Source organism: Rhinoderma darwinii, chromosome 9, assembly GCF_050947455.1.
Source record: "Rhinoderma darwinii isolate aRhiDar2 chromosome 9, aRhiDar2.hap1, whole genome shotgun sequence".
Taxonomy (NCBI): Eukaryota; Metazoa; Chordata; class Amphibia; order Anura; family Rhinodermatidae; genus Rhinoderma; species Rhinoderma darwinii.
The window spans coordinates 86,431,938-86,454,155 of record NC_134695.1 but is presented as its reverse complement, the minus strand read 5'-3'; the positions used below and the strand labels follow the sequence as shown (position 1 = coordinate 86,454,155).

Below are 22,218 nucleotides of genomic sequence, written 5' to 3'. Positions count from 1 at the left end.
CCACATTTCAGCCCTCGCCTGATACACATCTCAATGAAATGTGAATATATTCAAGGCCACTACAATTACAGTCCCGTATTTATCATGATACCATTATCAGCATCGCCTTGAGTTGCAGATGGTGCTTTTAACAGGTCAGAAGTTAGGTAGATTTGGCAGGGATCAGCGGCGAAGCCAAAAGAGCAGCCGTGAGAACAAATTTTCTTTCGTCTATCTCTCCTCGTAAGGTATTTCAGGAGAGACGTGACGTCTGTGAACGAGGCTGCCGACCGCTGACATCGGGAAAATGCCACCGATACGTTTCTCAGATGTCTGCAACTTTCTAGAGCCGTAACCAAGTTGGTGTCGGAAGACGATCGCCGGGATGAACCGGAGCACTTAAATGACATCTCGTCGTGACCTCACGTGGTCAATGTCTGGAAGAAAACGGAACATTTCTTTCTGAATTATTTAGGAGGGAGAAGCGGCACATTGTACACACACGCCAAGACGATTACATGGCATCCAGCTCAGGGTGGGAGACGCACTTTACAACCGCAGGAAAGCTTTCTCAGGGTTTTACGTCTCTGTCCATCCCATCATCTCAGCCGGTGTTCAGATACTTCTGCCGCTTCTACTGGAAACCATGTATCTTGTTTTATTTCCGTGTGATGTATCATTGAATTATAAACTACTCATTATAATATACAAGTAACTCAACTCCACCTACATCGTGACCCCCGGGAGGCTATAGCTTCAGCCAATTGGTAGCAGGGAATGGAGATGACACCTTGAACAATGCTTTTTTTTATTGAGAGGATTTACAGGGTAATGCAGCAGCTATAATGTTACAGCTCTACTTCTTGTCACTGACTGGCTGAAACCAAAGCCAATGGGAATAGTACAATTAGGCACTCTTAGTCCCTTCTTTCCTAAGGTAATTGCATGGATGAACAGGTCACTGCTTCCTATAAGATCAGCGCACTCCTCACCTGAAATACTCTGTGCTGCTGTGATACCTTCAGCTATGAGTTTATGATGTCCTATTTGTCTCCATTCCCCTCATCACCTCGTGATACTGCCACTTTCACATGTAGCCCTGTCTTCACTAACCTCATCACGTGAGTGGACATGTCACTGCCCACCACAAGATAAGCTCACTTCACTGCTGAAATACTCTGCGCTGTTGGGAGATGCAACTTCTTCCACTGTCTGCCTGTGATTATCCTCTTCCTCACATCATGACACTGCCCATCACATATATCCTTGTCCTCACTAACATTATCACAAGTGGACACACTCTGCTGCTGAAATACTCTGTGTTGCTGGAGGTACGACTGCTTGCACTGTCTGCCTGTGATTATTCTCTACCTTTCAACATAACACCGCCCCTGAAACATTCAGCCTTGTTCTCCCTAACATCATTATGAGTGGACAGGTCACTTCCCGCTACAAGATCAGCACCCTCATCTCCTGAAATACTCTGTGCTGTTGGGAACACTACTCCTTCCACTATTAGTCTATCTCCCACTTTTCTCCATTCCCCTCCTCACATCATGACTCTGCCCCTGTCACATGCAGCCCTGTCTCCACTAACATCATTATGAGTGGACAGGTCACTGCCTGCTACAAGATCAGTACCCTCACCGTCTGAAATACTCTGCGTTGTTGGGGATACTACTCCTTCCACTATTAGTCTGTCATCTCCCACTTTTCTCCATTCTCCTCCTCACATCATGACTCTGCCCTTGTCTTCCCTAACGTCAGTATGAGTGGACAGGTCACTGCCCGCCACAAAATCAGCACACTCCTCTCCTGAAATACTCTGCACTGTTGGGGACATTACTCCTTCCACTATTAGTCTGTCATCTCCCACTTTTCTCCATTCTCCTCCTCACATCATGACTCTGCCCTTGTCTTCCCTAACGTCAGTATGAGTGGACAGGTCACTGCCCGCCACAAAATCAGCACACTCCTCTCCTGCTGCTGTGATCATTCCCTTGAATTGATCTGCTACAGGGTGTTCTATCTTTAGCAATGCAACACATAGACTTACACAAGATGAAGAATGGCAGCCAGGAGGTGCTCCGTCTCTGGACACGTTCACCTTACAGCATTGCCTTTTAAAGAAAGTTATTTCTATATAAAAAAAATAATGGTGTTAAAGTTGCTGATCCTAATACACATCCAAATGATTAAAAGGACATTGCGCTCCAGTTATTCATCGAAGTATATAATGCATAACTGATTAAAAGAAAAGTTAAGGATTTATGTGCACTTAAGCCTACAGAGAGATTTACATTTATGGCATAGATTCATAAGTACTTGGACGCATTCTAGACATCCGTCATAACAGAAGAGACATCTGATGTCCGTGACGAGAGCACCAAGAAAAATCCCATCCACTTCACAGCATCTTGTCTGATTTCTGCATCAGAACGCTTAGTCTGGGAAGTATCCGGGGCTTTTTATGTGTCCACTGTGAATACTAAAGAATTCCTGTAATCCGGCATTAACAGCTGGATTATCGGGTATTCTGGATTATTGGATGACCATAGGAAAGTTATAACATTTACATGTAAAAGTCCAGACCCTCCAGCCTCAAGTGATCAAATCATAATATAAAATGTCACTTTTACTTTTTATACTCGGAAGGGTCTCTTGTGAGATTCCGGATTATGAAGTTCTTTCCAAAAATAATTTCCAGACTATCAGACTGTTGGATTCCTTGTTTTTCTTGCTGTGTGTACAGTTCCATTATTTGATTTCTCTTCTCAATAACTTCTTTCCTCTCAGTCATTATAAACTCTAAATGAAGTTCTGTGTATAGTTGACATGATCTTATTGAATGTTTTGCAGAATAAACTCAGCTCAGATTTCTTGAAATACTCTGTGCTGCTGAAGGTGGAATTCCTTAATTATTGTTCCGTAATTGTTCCTCTCCTCATGATGATTGTATAAAATGCAGCCCTGTCCCTGGTCACATCATCACAGGAATGGACAGGTCACTGTATCTTACAAGATCAGTATATTCTTCTTCTATACAATGAAAGGAGATGCACTTTCAGCAGCACAGAGTATTTCAGGAGATGCGTGTGCTGATCCTGTGGTAAGCAGTGACCAATCCACTCATGGGAGGATGTTAATAAGGACAGGGCTGCAAGTGGCAGGGTCAATGTCATGACGTGAGGAGGGGGGAGATCACAGACTGGCAGCGGACGGAGCGTCACCTTCGATAGCATAGTCCGTGCACATACTCTTCTCACATCAAAACACTGTCATTCTCAGCCCTGTCCTCACTATTATCCACTCATCTCCTGAAATACTTTGTGCTGCTGTGGACTCGGCTCCTTCCTATATGTTGTCTTTGAGCTCCCACAAGATCAGCACACTCCTCTTCTGAAATACTCTGTGGTGCTAGAAATACTACTACTCCCTCTAAGTAATTCTAAATATGTGATCTCCTTTAAGATCAGCTCACTGTTCTCCTGAAAATAATCTGTGCTGCTGTGGCACCTTGGTACTTCAAATCTGTGTATTGTCTCCATTCTCTCCTCACATCATGACATTGCCCCTGTCCTCATTATCATCATCATCATCACATAAGTAGATAGATGGGGTGCAGCGGTAGCAGTCACACCCGAGCCCAGGAGCCTAAAGGGGGCCCTCAGCCGCATAAGAAGACACCGATATTATAAATGATATATGGTAGGTGGGGGCCTTGTTATAGATTTTGCATTGGGGCCCAGGAGGTTTAAGTTACGCCTCTAGTAGACAGGTCACCACCCCGCACAATATCCGTATGCTGCTCTCCTGAAATACTCTGTACTGCTGTGAGCTCTTCTGTCACTATTTAACTCTTAGTCGGGACCTCTCCATTTCTCTCCTCACATCATTCCCCTGTCACATGCAGCCCTGTCCTTAGTAACATCATCACATAAGTGGACAGGTCACTGCCCCGCACAAGCTCTGCACTCTTGAAATACTCTGTGCTGCTGTGAACTCTGCTCTCACCATTATGCAGCTCTCAGTCTGTTACCTCTCCTCCACTCCTGTCCTCAATAACACCTTCACATGATTGGCAAGTCACCACCCCGCACCAGATCTTCACGCTCATCTCCTGAAATACTCTGTGCTGCCCTGAACTCTGCTCCTCCCACTATGTAGCGCTCGGTCTGTGACCTCTCCTCCAGTCCTGTCCTCTGTAACACTTTCACATGAGCGGACAGGTCAGGTTCCTGTTTTTTTTTTTAAATGCTGCTCGATCCACTATATAAGCCTTCGCCTCCATCCTCTTCTGCCCCAGTCACTTATTCCCAAGCACTGTAAACTTTCAGATTGGTTGCGCTGTGACTATTCGGAGAACGTGATTGGTTTATGTGCAGGGTAATGAACATACAGACAAGCAGTAGAAGACTGAATTCAATGAAATGCTCAGCCCTTAGTCAAGCACCCGGGGGGGTAATGCATCTTTCTTGTTATCACCGCAGGATACTCAACTATTCTTAACTTAATGATTTACACTAAAAACTGTCAGAGAAAAACCAATTTGAACAGGTCAGCGACTGCGAAGAACCGCAATAGCGCTACCATAAGGTACGACTGTTTTCCGGATGACTTTGATCTGCATCCATGGAAAATGACAACATATGGCTCCTTGTCAGAATCAGGTTGGAGTATTTCTAAAACGGGCTGTGATGATCTTTATGGGGGTAAATGCTCCTCTCGGAGGACTGACGCTCTCCGGAGAATATTATAGACGTTACCTTTAAAGGGAGAGACTTTTCAGGTCATGTTTGTGGGTGTAAGAAATACAGGGATAGCCTAATTGTGCCTGTGGATCTGATATGCTGTCACTATGTATCAAAGTAAAGTGGCGCTGACATTAATCCTAGCAGAGATGTATTGCTGACTTCACTTCTCATTTAATTGAAAAGTATTCACTCTTAATAATGGAGGCTGATTTTTTATTTTTTTTATTTTTGCAAGCGCGCACATTCCCTGTGTACAAGGTAAACACGTCTACATGGTAAACCGGGTGGCTATGGTTAATAAATATGTCTAATCTGGATTATTTAACTTTCTGGATTGTTGGATGATAATAGAAAAAGTGGCAAAGAATTAAAAGATGACAGTGGGTCGAGAGAGGAGCATGTAAGACCATTCAGCTATTATCCCTTGAGCATTGCCAGGCTGACCACCTGCTCTATCGCCCTAAAGAGATAGAGAGAATGATGGAAAGATCGAAAATAGACATCAAGAGATAGATAGATAGATAGATAGATAGATAGATAGATAGATAGATATGAGATAGATAGATAGATAGATAGATAGATAGATAGATAGATAGATAGATAGATAGATAGATAGATAGATAGATAGATAGATATGAGAGAGATAGACAGATACATAGATAGATAGATAGATATGAGATAGATAGATAGATAGATAGATAGATAGATAGATAGATGATAGATAGATAGATAGATAGATAGATAGATAGATAGATAGATAGATAGATAGATAGATAGATAGATAGATAGATAGATATTAGATAGATAGATAGATGATAGATGATAGATATTAGATAGATAGATAGATAGATAGATAGATAGATATTAGATAGATAGATAGATATGAGATAGATAGATAGATAGATAGATAGATAGATTGATAGATATGAGATAGATAGATAGATAGATAGATAGATAGATAGATAGATAGATAGATAGATAGATAGATAGATATGAGATAGATAGATAGATAGATAGATAGAGATAGATAGATAGATAGATATGAGATAGATAGATAGATAGATAGATAGATAGATAGATAGATAGATAGATAGATAGATAGATAGATAGATAGATATGAGATAGATAGATAGATAGATAGATAGATAGATAGATAGATAGATAGATAGATAGATAGATAGATAGATAGATAGATAGATAGATAGATAGATATGAGATAGATAGATAGATAGATAGATAGATATGAGATAGATAGATAGATAGATAGATAGATAGATAGATAGATAGATAGATAGATATTAGATAGATAGATAGATAGATAGATAGATAGATAGATAGATAGATAGATAGATAGATAGATAGATATGAGATAGATAGATAGATAGATAGATAGATAGATAGATAGATAGATAGATAGATAGATAGATAGATATGAGATAAATAGATAGATAGATAGATAGATAGATAGATAGATAGATAGATAGATAGATAGATAGATAGATAGATAGATATGAGGAGGTGTAAGATATATAGAGAGGTATGTGACATGTTTCATGTTTAGCTTTGTTGCCTAATTGTTTATTTGAATGTATTAAACAGAAAATATTTTGTTCTGTAACTTTTTCATGGTAACATTCTGACAATTTTAAGCAACTTAATGGTCTTTTTGTCACGGCTTGGAAACTTTAGCAGTTAACTCCCTGCCATGTTTTGTCTGAGAACCAACCATATTATTACAGCACCTTCGTGTAATGATTTCCAGGCTGAAAAGGATTTGAATCTGCCGGTGTGACGAGCTTTCTTTAATGTAGAGAAGTGGAGGTCGGGTTTTTACAAGTGATCCTTTTTCTTTTTAAAGCCATTTTACCGTTTACTGCTAATCAGAAATATAAAAATGTGTGGTGCTGAAATAGTAAAAGTTTGTATTGTTTGTTTCCGATAGAAACTGCAGTGCCCCACACACATCACGAAGTATAAAAAGGCATACATTGCAGCCACTTCACTCACTAGAGAGCCCAATTATAGAACCGGTCCTTTCCTTGTCCTTAATTACGGCAAGGACTCTCCCATAGAAGCCTATGGGAGCTTCCATAAATACGGATGGCTACGAATGTTCATCCATATACCGTCCGTGTTTACGGAAACATTGCTATGCAACACGCTGATGACATCATTTGTATCCTCCCGTTTTTTTTTTTAGGGATCTGTATATACGGATGGAATACGAACCGTATGTACGGACACCCTGCCGTATATGCTGATGGAATACAGATGCCTGCGGATCCATATTTACGGACAGTATTTTGGGAAAGATGAAAGTACGGCTGTGTTAGGCTTCATGCACACGACCATGCCCATAATTATGACTCGTAATTACGGGCACGGCCGGCCGCGGACAGCCTGCCGTTTTTACGAGCCGTGCTGCCATTATAAAGTATAGGAGCACGGTCCGTAAAATAAAAAAATAGGACATGTCCTATTTTTTCCGGCATGTCTCTACGGCACGGTCACCCTACCGTAGACATACGGGAAGGTGTCCGTCGGCCATAGAAATGAATGGGCCCGTAATTACAGGCGATTTTACGGTCGTGTGTGATAGAAGAATTTGTGTGGGGCCTAAGAAGGCAGTCCATCCATTCACTAGAGACTGGTGACATCACTAAGAATGCAACCTATCCACTTACTATATACCAGTGACATCACTGAGAATGCAGTCTGTCCATGCACTAGAGACTGGTGACATCACTGAGAATGCGGCCTATCCATTTACTATATACCAGTGACATCACTAACAATGCAACCTATCCACTCACTATATACCAGTGACATCACTAAGAATGCGGCCTACCCATTAACTAGAGTTCAGTGACATCATTTTGAATCCAGCCTATCCATATGTGCCCTGAGTCCAGCAAGGACTAAGCTGAGCCTATAGATTCCTCTTCTACCCAACTTAGATGGCGGGCACCAGTGATAAACCCTGCCCCACTCATCTGAAGCTGTCAGTTGGACAGTCTGTGAGTTTCATATTAAGTGGTGCCACCTCATGGTCAACCCTCAGTCCAGCGCTGGAAACCGGATCATCCCACAAATGATCTGTCCGGATTATGATCAGAGATGATACCCCACCGTCATCAGAAAACTTTCAATTCGACAATTGTCCCTCTATGGCCACCATTATTATTTTGAGCCGGTGTTGCCGGCTGCGGGGTCCATGTAAGAGCTGCTGTTGATGGTACTGATTGTGCCGGGCTTCCATTATATCAAGGCAATCTAACTGAGAAAATATCAGTTCCGGCCGCGTGTTTGATGGAATAAAATGTTTTACTGGCGCGCGTGTCAATATAAAGGAGCGAGATCAGACTCTTGTTTACCTTATCATCTGGTTGCTTCAATATTATTTCACTAAATCTGAACAAAGGTTCGTGTGCTCATGAGGATAATTTGGTTTCTGGGAGAGAGGCATTCATTTTCACTAAAGCAAGTTATTAACCAACAGCCAAATAATTCAATCTTTGCCTTACAATAGCGGGTGCCGTGTAACGTGTTCATTTAGTAATGTTTACCCGCAGAAAATGACTCGTCATCGTGCGACCAAAAACATTGCATTTGAACTATTCTCTTTCTCCGAGGAAGATGAGTTTGTCACGTAATGATGAAGGTCACTTCAGAATGACCTACACCCGAATCATGCGACCTGGTGGGACACTCCCGAAATTTGAATTTTTTAAAGGGTTAAAGCTTGGTAATTGCTGGTTTGTCTATTCCTGCTGAGCTGCAATACCAGACACAACCCATGGATAAGTGTGGCGCTGTTTCTGGAGAGAAATGAAACATTTCACAGTGTCCATTCATAACAATGTGCTGTCTGTGTAACACAGGACTGGACATGTCCTCCAGAACGAGAGATGCTCTTTTTAACCGCTCTCCACATTGGTCAAGAGAGGAGGATCCAGAACATCAGGTTCTAATCGGTGGGGGACCGACCTCTGGAACCTGCACAATCCTGAGATTAAAGGGGCCACAGCGCTGGTTCGACGATGCGGCCCCTTCACTATTTTCCCAGCACATTGGTGCTCCCAGCTACCCGACTGTGCAGGGTACTGCAGCACACCCCATTCAAGGGGACTGGACAATGACACTGACACCTGGGGTACAGGATAATGATACACTGACACCTGGGTACAGACTAATGACACACTGACACTTGGGGGACAGATTAATGACACACTGACACTTGGGGTACAGACTAATGACACACTGAAACTTGGGGGACAGGATAATGACACATTGACACTTGGGGGACAGGATAATGACACACTGACACTTGGGGTACAGGATAATGATACACTGACACTTGAGATACTGAATAATGACATTGACACTCGGGGTACAGGATAATGACACACTGAGACTTGGGGTACAGGATAATGACACTTGCGTTACAGGATAATGGAACTGACACTCGGGGTACAGGATAATGATACACTGACATTTGGGGTACAGTATAATGATACACTGACACTTGGGGTAAAGTATAATGATACACTGACACTTGGGGTACAGACTAATGACACACTGAAACTTGGGGGACAGGATAATGACACGCTGACACTTGGGGTACAGGATAATGACACGCTGACACTTGGGTTACAGGATAATGAAACTGACACTCGGAGTACAGGATAATGATACACTGACACTTGGGGTACAGGATAATGACACACGGACACTTGGGGTACAGGATAATGACACACGGACACTTGGGGTACAGGATAATGATACACTGACACTTGGGGTACAGGATAATGACACACTGACACTTGGGGTACAGACTAATGACACACTGAAACTTGGGGGACAGGATAATGACACACTGAAACTTGGGGGACAGGATAATAACACACTGACACTTGGGGTACAGGATAATGACACACTGACACTTGAGATACTGAATAATGACATTGACACTAGGGGTACAGGATAATGACACACTGAGACTAGGGGTACAGGATAATGACACTTGGGTTACAGGATCATGAAACTGACACTCGGGGGAAAAGGATAATGATACACTGACACTTGGGGTACAGGATAATGACACACTGACACTTGGGGTACAGGATAATGATACACTGACACTTGGGGTACAGGATAATGATACACTGACACTTGGGGTACAGGATAATTATACACTGACACTTGGGGTACAGGATAATGACACACTGACACTTGGGGTACAGGATAATGATACACTAACACTTGGGGTACAGGATAATGATACACTGACACTTGGGGTACAGGATAATGATACACTGACACTTGAGATACTGAATAATGACATTGACACTCGGGGTACAGGATAATGACACACTGAGACTAGGGGTACAGGATAATGACACTCGGGGTACAGGATAATGACACACTGACACTTGGGGTACAGGATAATGATACACTGACACTTGGGGTACAGGATGATACACTGACACTTGGGGTACAGAATAATGACACTTGGGGGACAGGATAATGACACACTGACACTTGGGGTACAGTATAATGACACCCTGACACTTGGGGTACAGTATAATGACACCCTGACACTTGGGGTACAGTATAATGACACCCTGACACTTGGGGTACAGTATAATGACACCCTGACACTTGGGGGACAGGATAATGACACACTGACACTTGGGGTACAGTATAATGACACCCTGACACTTGGGGTACAGTATAATGACACCCTGACACTTGGGGTACAGGATAATGATACACTGACACTTGGGGTACAGTATAATGACACCCTGACACTTGGGGGACAGGATAATGACACCCTGACACTTGGGGTACAGTATATTGACACACTGACACTTGGGGTACAGTATAATGACACCCTGACACTTGGGGTACAGTATAATGACACCCTGACACTTGGGGTACAGTATATTGACACCCTGACACTTGGGGTACATTATGTAGTGATCTTTTTCTCCCATGATCCTGTACACCAGGTGTGATCACTTCTTGTATCTCTGCGGCAGGGACTGCTTGTGCTTGTGCTGAGGCTTCTCCTCCGTTATGGGGAGGCAGACGAGCCGCACGTCCATCTGTTACTTGTCATTATTAGTTTGGGGATCTGTATTTGTTGAGTGATAAAATATTTGGGAATCTAAACATATCTCCTTCATACAGAAATGCCTTTGTTGTGCGGAGCTTTCATCTTCCGTTATCAGCGCAGTGTGAGGGCCGTTTTCCTGTGACGGCCGATCAGCGCACATCTGAATTATCTGCCTTGGCTCTGCTACATCCACCTGAGTGCGCGGAGTCTATCAGGGAAGGGAAGACTCCGCATTGTCACATTTGGCAGGTAATAGACATATTTTTATCACTTTCCAATAAGACATCTGCTCTTCCTGCCATGCCGGGGCAGAGTGTGGGGGCCGCCGCCCGGACAAGGTGGAGTTCTCCAGATAATAAACGCGCCTTCTGTCTGCTCCTTCCCTGACATTGATATTGGTTTATTCTTATATATCGGCTATGGACAATTCTTTAGGTGCCCACTGATGCCAAAGAGGCCACTCATAAAGGGGGCAACTCACCTTCACAGATGTTGGTGAATGTTTCCAACCAGAGGTGGAGGAAATGAGTTATTGTTCTATGTTATCAGCCTTTTGAAGGTGAGATGAGGCTACAGCGAGACTAGACATAAGATGAGTTATTGTCCTATGTTATCAGCCATTTGTGGTGGTCTGTACACGAGTAAGGCTCTGTTCACATCTGCGGAAACCACGACGCAAGGCCAGATCTGTCGTATTACGGATACCACTGGCGCACAATGGACCCCGTTGACTTATAATGGGGTCCGCCAGGTGCCGTTGTGGTTCATGGTTTTGACGGAAAGAACGGCGCTGCATGCACAGAATCGGCAATGTAATTTCCGAACCTAAGGCCCAGCGCTCTGTTCACACTTGCTTCTTTTTTTTAATGCACCCCTTGACTTATGAGGGGATTTTTCAGGCTTCCTTGCAGTTTTGTTATTTTTGGCGTAAGGACAAAAAGCGCATAATACAAAGGTAAACAGAGCCTTATTGTTCTATGTTATCAGCCATTTCTAAAATGAGGCTACCGTTCACCGTAGCCATGAAATGAGTTATTATTCTATGTTACCAGCCAATATTGTTTGTGACTCCAGTTTTCAGCCACGCTTTTTTTTTTTTATAAATGAGACCCAAAGATTTTGGGCCTGGACAATAAATTAAAGTGGTTGGGGCTGAACTGCAATACCAGAGATGGCCTCTAGACAGGGGTGGCGCTGTTTCTAAAAAAAAATATTAATATAACATATGAATATTAAAGATATCTTCTTGACACAAAAGTTCCGACAACAGCGAGGTCCTAGTGCGCAAATCCCAGCTGAATAAATAACTGGAACTTTCCAAAACTGCATCTTTGACTATATAATATAAGGTAATCAAGGTTGGGTAATGATGAGGAAGATACTGGGGGTGGATGGGGGAGGGGTAAGAGTACTACAGAACATCACCCCGAGTCTTTCTATGTTGTAACCTGCCATTCCCCAATACTGGAGGGGTTTCACATGTATGAAGAGCACTGGTGGAGGAGCATTAAGAGCGCCATCAATATATTTGTGAGTCCCTGTCGCGCGTCTTTCGGAAACAATCAAACTCAATTTGAATAATATATGTGCAGATCGACATGAAGATGCAAACATGGAGCCCGGTCTTATGGCTCAAGGGTTAACGCAGCATTTCCGTTCCATGGCCAGGAGGGAAAAAGTTGCTAAATCTGCAGGATGACGGTATAATATTACAATAAATGTGCGATAAGACGGATAATAATGATGAATGCCTCGCACACGGTCACTTGTTGGGACTATTAGAGTCATTATTTTTCCATCAAAACATATTTAGAGCAGCGCCGAGCGACAGTCGGTTACCAATCTCCACCGCTAATCTCATGAAGCCCGACACCTTTTAGGAGGACAAAATGAGCAATTCCTGGATCGGGAGTTGAGGCGCTGAGATATTATAGGAGAAAGATTGACAAACTTCCAGTCCATCTTATGGGGGTGACATCAGCCGATTCCCGGGGAGGAGGGATCGATTCATGGGGGCTCGTTCTTTAGGATATTGTAGGAGTCTCTCGGGTGTTGCCTGTATTTTTTGGACCATTTGATTCAATGAGTCTTGTAGTCCGAAACATATAACAAGGTGGACTCCATATCTAGTTACAATTGAATTCCCATGTTCCGATCTTGGTGACAGCAAGGAGGGGGGGGGTGTATAGTTTGCTTACCTGCTTCCTGCCGATGCCAAGAAATGAATTATTTTTTTTTATCCTTTTTTTTTTTTTTTTTTTAAATGATTATTCAGCTGTATTGTTGCGCTACATACTGGAAGATGTCAAAAAGTTACCACCCCGGACTGTTACCTAGTGCAGTGGTCCCCAAATTTCTTTGCACCAAGGACTAGTTTCACGCTAGAATTTTTTTTCCAGGGACCGTGGGGGATGGGAGTTCGGTGCGGAAAATCCGCAGCACAAGGGCGTGTTCACGCGGAATTACTGCAGACGTTTTCTTTTACGTGTGGACAAGTCCTAATACAGTAGCAGAAAAGTGGATGGGATAAAACAAATCTCATCCACACGCTGCGTAAATACTGAGCGAAAGAACCGCTCAGAAATTGACCTGCGGTGCGGATTTTTTTTCCGCAGCTTGTAAATTGGATTTGCATAAATGCTGCTTATTTGTTGCGGATTTTCCCCATTGAATTCAATGGGGAGGTAAAGCCCACAACAAATAGCAATTGCGACGGAATCACAGCGATTGTGCTGCAAAAACGCAACTCAGAAAAAAAATGAATTACCCAGAAGTCCGTGTTCTTCCTCCAGGCCGTCCTCCTCGGATGACGCTTCATCCCATATAACCGCTGCAGCCGCTAGCAGGCCGGCTAAATGCTCAGCAGTTTTCTGCAGCAGACATTCCGGGGGCGAGAAAATGCACCACAGTTTGGTGCGGTTTTTCGCCCGAAGTTCCCCAAGTCACCGAGGCGGATACCAGATACCGCGGCCCGGTACCAAATGATCCACGGCCCGTGGTTGGGGATCACTATCCTGGTCGGTATTTTGGGTACCCACTAAATCTTGTAGTGTAAATCATAGTCAGCAATAGATGCCCAGGCTTGTATCGGAGATCCCTATGATTGAGCAATATTCCCAGTGACACCATTTAAGACTGGCACCTGCAACACTCGTGTCACCGCTTCAACTAAGCAAGGGGGTAAATACTGTGAAGGCAGCTCCTATGGGGTCCATGAGAAGGGGTAGCATCTCAGCCTGGCCCCATCTCCCTTATATTTTAAGCTCCACAGCAATGTTAGTAAAAAAGTGAGAGGGAAAGTGTCCTCCAGACCTACCGAGGATGGGTTTCCATGGGGGAAGGGGCAACAAGAACCAAGATGTTTTGTCTTGGGCGGGTGAGGGGTGGTGGTATGAACCTGCAGGGGCCCCTATTCATTTATACTATATATACCCCTGATAATAAGCATTGGTTAGAACACCAATGAACCCAGATTGAGCCCCTTTCATCACCATTCAGCCATTGGTAGTAGTGACGGGGCCGCCAGCCTCCACCATGCGAGTGATTCATAATTAGTCGGGAGTTGGTGGAATTTTACAAATGTGCTGTTCCCATTTAAACTTGAGTTCTCTAAAGCAGAGTTCATTTCTTCTACCACGGGAAAGTTTTGCCCGATGGGTGAGCCGCCTTCGCAGTTCCCGGAAACCCCAATAATTGACCCCTTTTTCTGTTTGTTTCATTAGGAAAGCTGCACAGAGCTACTCCGCAGACCTCTCAGCTGGAAAGCACTCCGCTAGGTGATGGTCTCGAGGTTTTCCATAACTTTCTTCTTTATTAAAGGTTCTTATCACTCCCAGCAGAACTATTTCACATCTATATACAGAACACTGTAAAAAACAAAGGCTTTTTAATTACATATAATCTTTAAAGAGCAAATCCAACTGGAATTACTTATTGAACGACGCCGTCTGCAGCACAAGTAGGGGCAGATCGCGCTCTATCAAAGTCATGGAGCTGCCATGTGGGTCCTGTCCGCGGCCAACGGCTCCTTGTGATTCCCACGGGGGTCGCCTTCGTTCCATTGTCCCGAACTAGTCCAGGTCCGCGGGTGCTTCTGAGAAAAACGTGTCTGGGGAGAAGGGAGATGAGAATTAATACTGCCCAAGTGCCATACTGTGCCAGAATAAGATCACCATACCGTGCCCAATAACAGTACCATACAAAGACTACTTAATATCGCCATCTATGCCAAAACCTGCTTAATGGGGGGCGGAGGCCATAAATGTAGTTATGTAATTATTGCATCTTACATGGACGAGCTTTTACTTAGTGCAAGAACCCAACACATTGACATTTACTTACAGAGCAATGATACACTGACACTTGGGGTACAGGATAATGATACACTGACACTTGGGGGACAGGATAATGACACACTGACACTTGGGGTACAGGATAATAATACACTGACACTTGGGGTACAGGATAATGATACACTGACACTTGGGGTACAGGATAATGACACATTGACACTTGGGGTACAGGATAATGACACACTGACACTTGGGGTACAGGATAATGATACACTGACACTTGGGGTACAGGATAATGACACATTGACACTTGGGGTACAGGATAATGACACATTGACACTTGGGGTACAGGATAATGACACACTGACACTTGGGGTACAGGATAATGATACACTGACACTTGGGGTACAGGATAATGATACACTGACACTTGGGGTACAGGATAATGACACTTGGGGTGCGGAACATGTAAACTTGTGCTACCAATTACCCGTTGACTACAGATACAGAATGGATGAGGCAGGTTCGGTGTTAGTTTGCAGATATTCGGGACATGACTTGCAGTAAGTTGTTCCCTCCACTGTTTTCGGGTTGAGATGTGACCTGGTAAACTCGTCTTGTCTGTTGCCCCGTCCCCCCATGTATAACAGTCACTGCCATTAGTATGTAGGTCACATTGCGACACTGTTTAGATCTTGGCCATCGGCTCGGGGGAAATTATTTGTGAAGAATGAAGTTGTTTTGCTGCGTCAGCCGAGTCTTCTCTGGTATTTCTCACACGGTTGTGCCAGTGGAGAGAGAAGACATCTCTGAAGATCGATGTCTCTTTGGCTACCATGTGTGTTTTACGGCTTCTATCAGAGTTTTGTAATGTGATTAATTGATGGCATTGTATAAGAAATCTTCCAGAATAACAGCGCTCGTATAATAGGGTTTTCTGTTTTTTCATTTTAAACGCTCAATTTATGGGTTCCAAATGTTCTTGTAAGTAACTGCTGAATGTACAATTATAGCCCAAGTAATTATATATTTATGTTTATAAATAAATACATATGCATATTTTATCACGCCTTAGATTATTTCATATATCATGGAGGCCTGTGGATGCTATGCAGGGTATTGGCTTTCTCGGTAAGATTTATAGGGATATTTCAGAATGCAGTGGACTCGCTAATATAAAGTAATAGTCTTTCTTATGTCCCTTTAACGCTCCATCTATATTTTAGGCCAATTTGCTGAAAATGGTTGATCTCCTGCAACGGAACCGCTCTATATACAGTATTTAGATACTGGGGGGGGGGGGGGGGCTATTAATTTTTCCTTGCATTCATTGGACTGGGAGTATTATCCTGACCAACTCATATACATTCAGAAGTTTCGATTAGTGCCCCCTTGCAAATGTTTAATGCCACATTTCTCATTCACTTCGGTTGGCGAGCCCCGGGCTTTGTCATGTCCCACTAATCTTGAGGGCACCTTGGCGTCTCGGTTGCATTGTGGTGCCATAGCCTTGTCCTCACTTGATCATCTAGTCCTCTAGTCCAGTTGACTGTTGAGATCACCCTCAGTTTTCATAGTCTTAGTCCATGATGACTTGGCTTCAGCAATATGTACCCATGTCCTAATCCTTCTCAATGTGCAACTAGAAGCATTCCCGTTGGACCAGGCTCGGTGTGTTGGTGCATCCCAAAGCTCGTCCCGGTCTGCAGCCAACTAAAGATAGTGAGGGGTACGTAGGGTTAGTCGTGGTCCTGCGTGAGTGGGTTGGGGGGGTAATTAAAGCCAATATGGTCCTTGTAATCTCTGCTTTGCAATCTGGATTTCTGGAGCAGATGGGCAAATTGAATCATCAGCAGAAACTGGTTACCCGTTCCTTTTTTTTTTTTTTTTTGGAAGATCAATCATGCCAATTTATGTAGGCAAGCTGGATTTCTGGAGATGAGTCTGTATATGTACACCATGTGTAGGGAGTGTCAGTGCAGATGTGATCTCACAAAATATCTATAGCCATAGAGAAAGAGAGAGTGTTTTGCAAAAGTATTCACCCCCTGGCGTTTTTCCTGTTTTGTTGCATTACAACCTGGAATTAAAATGGACTTTAAATTTGATTTTATTTAATGGTTCTGACCAAATAGTTACGGTGGAATAAAAATACTGTGTTGGAAAAAAAACAACTAAAAAATGAAAAGTTGTGAGTGCATATGTATTCACCCCCTTTTTCTATGAAGCCTCTAAATAAGGTCCAATTAACTTCAGAAGTTACATAGTTAAATAGGCTACCCCTGTGTGTAATCCAAGTGTCACATGATCTGTCACATGAGGTCAGTATAAATACACCTGTTCTGCAGCACCACTTAGACTCTGTTCACATCTGCATTAGGGTCCCGTTCTGACGTTCCGTCTGAGCTTTCCGTCAGAATGTGAACCTGGGCAGACTCAAACTGACACAGACGGAAAACCAGAGACCTACCCCAAGAGACTGACATCTGGAATGAAGACCTACCCCAGGAGACCTACATCTGGAATAGAGACCTACCCCAAGAGACTGACATCTGGAATAGAGACCTACCCCAAGAGACTGACATCTGGAATTAGAGGCCTACCCCAAGAGACTGACATCTGGAATTAGAGGCCTACCCCAAGAGACTGACATCTGGAATGAAGACCTACCCCAAGAGACTGACGTCTGGAATAGAGACCTACCCCAAGAGACTTACATCTGGAATAGAGACCTACTCCAAGAGACTGACATATGGAATAGAGACCTACCCCAAGAGATTGACATCTGGAATAGAGACCTACCCCAAGACACTGACATCTGGAATAGAGACCTACTCCAAGAGACTGACATCTGGAATTAGAGGCCTACCCCAAGAGACTGACATCTGGAATGAAGACCTACCCCAGGAGACTTACATCTGGAATAGAGGCCTACCCCAAGAGACTTATATCTGGAATAGAGACCTACCCCAGGAGACTGACATCTGGAATAGAGACCTACCCCAAGACACTGACATCTGGAATAGAGACCTACTCCAAGAGACTGACATATGGAATAGAGACCTACCCCAAGAGATTGACATCTGGAATAGAGACCTACCCCAAGACACTGACATCTGGAATAGAGACCTACTCCAAGAGACTGACATCTGGAATTAGAGGCCTACCCCAAGAGACTGACATCTGGAATGAAGACCTACCCCAGGAGACTTACATCTGGAATAGAGGCCTACCCCAAGAGACTTATATCTGGAATAGAGACCTACCCCAGGAGACTGACATCTGGAATAGAGACCTACCCCAAGACACTGACATCTGGAATAGAGACCTACTCCAAGAGACTGACATATGGAATAGAGACCTACCCCAAGAGATTGACATCTGGAATAGAGACCTACCCCAAGACACTGACATCTGGAATAGAGACCTACTCCAAGAGACTGACATCTGGAATTAGAGGCCTACCCCAAGAGACTGACATCTGGAATGAAGACCTACCCCAGGAGACTTACATCTGGAATAGAGGCCTACCCCAAGAGACTTATATCTGGAATAGAGACCTACCCCAGGAGACTGACATCTGGAATAGAGGCCTACCCCAGGAGACTGACATCTGGAATAGAGGCCTACCCCAAGAGACTGACATCTGGAATGAAGACCTACTCCGAGAGACTGACATCTGGAATAGAGACCTACCCCCAAGAGACTTACATCTGGAATAAAGACCTACCCCCAAGAGACTGACATATGGAATAGAGACCTACCCCAAGACACTGACATCTGGAATAGAGAACTACCCCAAGAGACTGACATCTGGAATGAAGACCTACTCCGAGAGACTGATGTCTGGAATAGAGACCTACCCCAAGAGACTTAGATCTGGAATAGAGACCTACCCCAAGAGACTGACATATGGAATAGAGACCTACCCCAAGAGACTTACATCTGGAATAGAGACCTACCCCAAGAGACTGACATATGGAATAGAGACCTACCCCAAGACACTGACATCTGGAATAGAGAACTACCCCAAGAGACTGACATCTGGAATTGAGACCTACCCCGAGAGACTAACATCTGGAATAGAGACCTACCCCGAGAGACTGACATCTGGAATAGAGACCTACCCCAAGAGACTGACATCTGGAATAGAGACCTACCCCAAGAGACTGACATCTGGAATAGAGACCTACCCCAAGAGACTTGTATATGGAATAGAGACCTACCCCAAGAGACTGACATCTGGAATTGCAGTAACAGGGGGCACCACAAAGTATTGCATTTTTAGGGAGTGAATAAGTTCTCTGTTCTTATTGTTTGTGTCACAGTAAAAAATATTTTGCGCCTTCAATTATAATTCAAGGTTGTAATGCAACACAACTGGAAAAAAAGTTTTTTTTTCCCATAGGCTTCTCTATAGGACTTCAAAAACGCCATAAAATAGGCATGTCACATTTTAATAATAGTGGTTTTTTTTGGGTGAAGTTTAAATTGCCAGAAAAATTCTGTGTGAACGAGGCCTAATAGTGTTCCAGAACTCATCCCTTACACCCGCTGATCCCACCACATCAATTATAGCATGCTTTGGCAATGCCAATAAAGTCTTCTCAAATTTGATATGAGATATATAGAAGGCAGAAAGATAAGAGATTATAAGATAGAATAGATATGACAGAATAGACAGACATGAGACAGACAGACATGAGACAGACATGAGACAGGCAGACAGACAGACATGAGACAGACAGACAGACATGAGACAGACAGACAGACATGAGACAGATAGATAGACATGAGACAGACAGATAGATGGAGACCTACCCCAAGAGACTTACATCTGGAATAGAGACCTACCCCGAGAGACTTACATCTGTAATAGAGACCTACCCCAAGAGACTAACATCTGGAATAGAGACCTACCCCAAGAGACTTACATCTGGAATAGAGACCTACCCCGAGAGACTTACATCTGTAATAGAGACCTACCCCAAGAGACTAACATCTGGAATAGAGCCCTACCCCAAGAGACTAACATCTGGAATAGAGACCTACCCCAAGAGACTTATATCTGGAATAGAGGCCTACCCCAAGAGACTGACATCTGAAATAGAGACCTACCCCAAAAGACTGATATCTGGAATGAAGACCTACCCCAGGAGACTGACATATGGAATAGAGGCCTACCCCAAGAGACTGACATCTGGAATAGAGACCTACCCCAAGAGACTGACATCTGGAATAGAGAACTACCCCAAGAGACTGACATCTGGAATAGAGACCTACCCGAGAGACAGACATCTGGAATAGAGACCTACCCCAAGAGACTTGTATATGGAATAGAGACCTACCCCGTGAGACTGACATCTGGAATTGAGACCTACCCCGAGAGACTGACATCTGGAATAGAGACCTACCCCGAGAGACTGACATCTGGAATAGAGACCTACCCCAAGAGACTGACATCTGGAATAGAGACCTACCCCGAGAGACTTGTATATGGAATAGAGACCTACCCCGTGAGACTGACATCTGGAATTGAGACCTACCCCGAGAGACTGACATCTGGAATAGAGACCTACCCCGAGAGACTGACATCTGGAATAGAGACCTACCCCAAGGGACTGACATCTGGAATAGAGACCTACCACAAGAGACTGACATCTGGAATAGAGACCTACCCTAAGAGACTGACATCTGGAATAGAGACCTACCCCAAGGGACTAACATCTGGAGTAGAGACCTACCCCAGGAGACTGACATCTGGAATAGAGGCCTACCCCAGGAGACTGACATCTGGAATAGAGGCCTACCCCGAGAGACTGACATCTGGAATAGAGACCTACCCCAAGAGACTGACATCTGGAATAGAGACCTACCCCGAGAGACTGACATCTGGAATAGAGACCTACCCCGAGAGACTGACATCTGGAATAGAGACCTACCCGGAGAGACTGACATCTGGAATAGAGACCTACCCCAAGAGACTGACATCTGGAATTAGAGGCCTACCCCAAGAGACTGACATCTGGAATGAAGACCTACCCCAAGAGACTGACGTCTGGAATAGAGACCTACCCCAAGAGACTTACATCTGGAATAGAGACCTACTCCAAGAGACTGACATATGGAATAGAGACCTACCCCAAGACACTGACATCTGGAATAGAGACCTACCCGGAGAGACTGACATCTGGAATAGAGACCTACCCCAAGGGACTGACATCTGGAATTGCAGTAACAGGGGGCACCACAAAGTATTGCATTTTTAGGGAGTGAATAAGTTCTCTGTTCTTATTGTTTGTGTCACAGTAAAAAATATTTTGCGCCTTCAATTATAATTCAAGGTTGTAATGCAACACAACTGGAAAAAAAGTTTTTTTTTCCCATAGGCTTCTCTATAGGACTTCAAAAACGCCATAAAATAGGCATGTCACATTTTAATAATAGTGTTTTTTTTTTGGTGAAGTTTAAATTGCCAGAAAAATTCTGTGTGAACGAGGCCTAATAGTGTTCCAGAACTCATCCCTTACACCCGCTGATCCCACCACATCAATTATAGCATGCTTTGGCAATGCTAAGATGTATTTGGTCCTGCCATTAAAGCCTTCTCAAATTTGATATGAGATACATAGAAGGCAGAAAGATAAGAGATTATAAGATAGAATAGATATGACAGAATAGACAGACATGAGACAGACAGACAGACATGAGACAGACATGAGACAGGCAGACAGACATGAGACAGGCAGGCAGACAGACATGAGACAGACAGACAGACAGACATGAGACAGACAGACAGACAGACATGAGACAGACAGACAGACAGACATGAGACAGACAGACAGACATGAGACAGACAGATAGACATGAGACAGACAGATAGACATGAGACAGACAGACAGACATGAGACAGACAGATAGACATGAGACAGACAGACAGACAGACAGACATGAGACAGACAGACAGATAGACATGAGACAGACAGATAGATAGATAGATAGATAGATAGATAGATAGATAGATAGATAGATAGATAGATAGATAGATAGATAGATAGATAGATAGATAGATAGA

At 43.7% G+C, this 22,218-nt stretch overlaps 1 protein-coding gene and 1 long non-coding RNA gene across 7 annotated transcripts in view; one reads left to right on the top strand and one right to left on the bottom strand.

Annotated features, from left to right (window-relative positions):
- Positions 1–22,218, top strand: part of ZNF536 (zinc finger protein 536) — a 575,107-nt gene that overhangs the window by 163,131 nt on the left and 389,758 nt on the right. The window lies entirely within an intron of this gene.
- LOC142661126 (uncharacterized) overlaps positions 14,708–22,218 on the bottom strand; it is an 81,488-nt gene continuing 73,977 nt past the window's right edge. Inside the window, exon 3 of the long non-coding RNA XR_012850648.1 lies at positions 14,708–14,959. This is a non-coding gene — a long non-coding RNA (uncharacterized LOC142661126). The remainder of the gene's footprint in view (positions 14,960–22,218) is intronic.